This window comes from Rhinopithecus bieti, unplaced genomic scaffold (genome assembly GCF_001698545.2).
Source record: "Rhinopithecus bieti isolate Rb0 unplaced genomic scaffold, ASM169854v2 scaffold_3041, whole genome shotgun sequence".
NCBI classification, from domain to species: Eukaryota; Metazoa; Chordata; class Mammalia; order Primates; family Cercopithecidae; genus Rhinopithecus; species Rhinopithecus bieti.
In genome coordinates this window covers 1,499,598-1,503,509 of record NW_016804262.1, presented here as the reverse complement: position 1 = coordinate 1,503,509, position 3,912 = coordinate 1,499,598, and positions in this window count along the sequence as shown.

Here is a 3,912-nt window from a genome sequence, read left to right as displayed (position 1 = left end):
AAAAAAAAAAAAAAAAAAAAAAAAGACCCACAAAACATAATATGTATTTATTTACTTATTTAGAGAAAAAGTTTCGCTCTTGTTGCCCAGGTTGGAGTGCAATGGCACGATCTCAGCTCACTACAATCTCCGCCTCCTGGGTTCAAGCGATTCTCCTGCCTCAGTCTCCCCATTCACTGGGATTACAGGTGCCTACCACCACACCCACCTAATTTTTGTTATTTTTTAGTTGAGATGGGGTTTCACCATGTTGGCCAGGCTAGTCTCAAAATACTGACCCCAGGTGATCCACCCGCTTCAGCCTCCCAAAATGCTGGGATTACAGGCATGAGCCACTGCGCCCAGCCCACATAATTTTATCACAGTATCTATAACATTCTTTTGCACTTATATATTCACCTGTCTGCCCCACTAGGCTATAAACTTATGAAGGTTCAGGACCGTGCATGATTCATTTTTTCATTCTCTTTGCCCAGCAGAGTGACTAATACACAGTAAGTGATGAGTGGGTATTTGATGAACACATGAATTTCAAAAAGGGTGTGGCTAAGCCCCACAAAAAGTTCAAGTAAGTTAGAAAATAAACACTGTCCATTAGATGAAAAAGTTCAGAAGTCACTGATGACATTACTCAGATATTTTAAGGGAGTGATGGCTCTCAGGGAGATGTAGCTGACAGTGTTTACTGCCTACCCCAAAAACCACTCCTCTATTTCTTCTTTGCTTAACTGAATTCCAGTTTTATTTAGGCATTGAGCAAATTCCCTTTGATGTGGAAATGTGGGCCTGTACCCCAGATAAAGGGTGATAATATGTCCCAGTTCTGGCTAATATGATGTAAGAGGAAATCCTTTGGTGGGGCATTTTGGAAAATATTATACTTCCTTGACGTGAGTAAGACTCACCAATAACACATTTTTTTTTCTGCTGCCTTCCCACTCAGAAGTCAGTGTGGTGTTTGTACTTACTATGGCAGCCATTTTGCAACTATGATATGAAGGTCTACTGAATCACAGAGCTGATATCACTGAACCCCCAAGAAAACACTAGCAACTCTTTATCTACAGACTTCTTGTCACATAAGAAAAATGAGCCTCTGTGTTAGCTGGGTTGTCTGTTATATTCTAATTGATATAAGAAGAGAGAAAAGGGAGACAAATGAGAGACCACTGTTCTTAGTGAACATATTACAACTAGTACAGTTTGGTGGCTGCAGGATACAGAGTTCGTTTGGTGGTATTGGAAAGAGGCTGGAAATGGAAAAGCAATGAGGTTACAGGGGCTTCTAATGCCAATGAAGAGAAAGGTTTTAATTTTGTTGGCAATAGGGGGCCATAGAGGTTTTTGGATAATGTTTTAGAACTTTAAGAAGAGTGCTTTGGCAGAAATCAGGAGGGTCTATACATGCCCAAAGAGTGATGCATCAGAAGCGATGCATTTGGCATAATCATATTGGTATTGTCCACCACGAGAATCACTTGGTATGCAAACTTGGCTCACTCAGTTCACACCAAATAAGCAAAACAATAACCACTTGGCTTCATGATGCTTGTCAACCTAAAATAAACACACGGTATCAAAGCAAATGAAATGTTACATCTTTCCAGTGCTCCATATGAATAATCCCTGTGGAAGTAATAAGCAAACAAAACTTCTGTTCATAAAAAGTATCAATGACAGATGTAAATACTGTATAAACTCCTGCCATATGAAAGGAGAAAATGAGATCTCATATATCTTTCCACAACACCAATTCCTGACACTTAGCACAACAAAGTACACACACTTAAATAATAATTATTACACACTAGGCCTCAAATTATTCAATAGTCTTTTTTAACATTCTATAATGGTGTGGAGGTTTTGTTTGCTCACGTTTTAAAACATATTTCACTATTTCATTATAAGAGAATAAATGCTCTTACACCTAGTCATAGTTTCAAATATGTTTCTGTTCTTCTCATTTAAATCTACTCAGAAAACAAGCTTACAACAGAGAGATGCCAAACTAGGAAAATCTCTGCTGTGAGTGTCACATAATATTCAAACACTGCCCAGGAAATACACTGGGGAATGGTGTTTTCTTTGCCATCAAAGAAAAGCACGTGAACACCATCTTACAAGATTATTACTGACGAAGGAAAAGAAATGTGTCATTTGTTCATTCTTTAGACTAGGAATTGATGTTAGAGATTTTTAAATAAATTATAACAAGCTTTTAAAAATCTACAAAGAACAAAATGTGTTAACATCTTCCCATAGTTGCCTCTGATCTTTTTATAAAGAATTGTGGTGGGCCGGGCGCAGTGGCTCATGCCTATAATCCCAGCACTTTTGGAGGCCAAGGTGGGCAGATCAACTGAGGTCAGGAGTTCGAGACCAGCCTGGCTAACATGGTGAAACCCCGTCTCTACTAAAAAATACAAAAATTAGCCGGGCATGGTGGCAGGCGCCTTAATTGGCTACTTGGGAGGCAGAGGCAGGAGAATTGTTTGAACCCGGGAGGCGGAGGTTGCAGTGAGCTGAGATCAAGTCATTGCACTCAAGCCTGGGGGACAAAAGCAAGACTTGTACAAAAAAAAAAAAAGATTGTTGCCCCCTGGGGCCTCTTCCTATTCCCCCTCCTTCTTTCTTTCTATCCCAAAGGAAATTACATTTTTTGAAGTTGATATGTATTCATCCTATTAATAGTACTATACTTTCACTTCACATCTATATATCCTGGCCCACATCTTTTATTTATGAAATTCTTTATACATGAAATAGTAAATTATTTCTATATAAGTTATTTATACATTTTGAATATTAATCCTTCACCAAGTACATGCCTTGAAAATATCTTCTCAGTTTATCTTGTAACATTTTATGATATCTTTTGTCATATAAAAAGTATTTTTTAAAATTGTTATATACAGCCACATGGCACTCAACTATACGGACATATTCTGAGAAATAGGTCCATAGGCAATTTTGTCATGCTAACATCATAGAGTGTAATTACACAAACCTAGATGGTTTGTATATGGTACAAACCTATTGCTCCCAGGCTGCAAACCTGTACAGCATGTGACTGTATTGAATACTGTAGGCAATTATAACACAATAGTATTTGTATAATTAGACACAGCTAAACGCAGAAAAGGTACAATAAATATACAATATTGTAATCTTATGGGACTACTATTTATTGACTGACATATCATTATTTGGAGCATGACTGTCATCCAATTTACCATTTCCTTAATGGATTATGCATTTCAATGTTTTAAGAAATCCTTTCATACTACACATTCTATATTTCCTTTCAATTTTTTTTATTTTGTTTTTTGAGATGGAGAGTTACAGAGATAACTCTGTCGCCAGGCTAGAGTGCAGTGGCGCGATCTCAGCTCACTGTAATCTCTGCCTCCCAGGTTCAAGCGATTCTCCTGCCTCAGCCTCTCGAGTAGCTGGGATTACAGGCATGCGCCACCACACTCAGCTAATTTTTGTATTTTTAGTAGAGACAGGGTTTCACCATGTTGGTCAAGATGGTCTCAATCTCCTGACCTCGTGATCCGCCTGCCTTGGCCTCCCAAAGTGCTGGGATTACAGACGTGAGCCACTGCGCCTGGCCTTTCAATATTTTTTTAATTCTGTTTTTCTTATTTAACTTTGTAATTGATCTGAAACTGAATTTGTATGTGGGCAAAAGAAGGGATCTAATTTTATTTTTTTTTCTTATGAATGTTTGTTTTCTAAATAAGAGAAAATAAAGAAAGATCCATTGCTCTTTATAATCTGTAAACTCCTTAACAACATTCACTATGATTTATACCCATCTCATCAATACATTTCCTCAAAGTACTTTGAACATTACTGGTACACAATGTATATTTTTTGGAGAAGTGATACTTTTTTCCAGCCCCCATT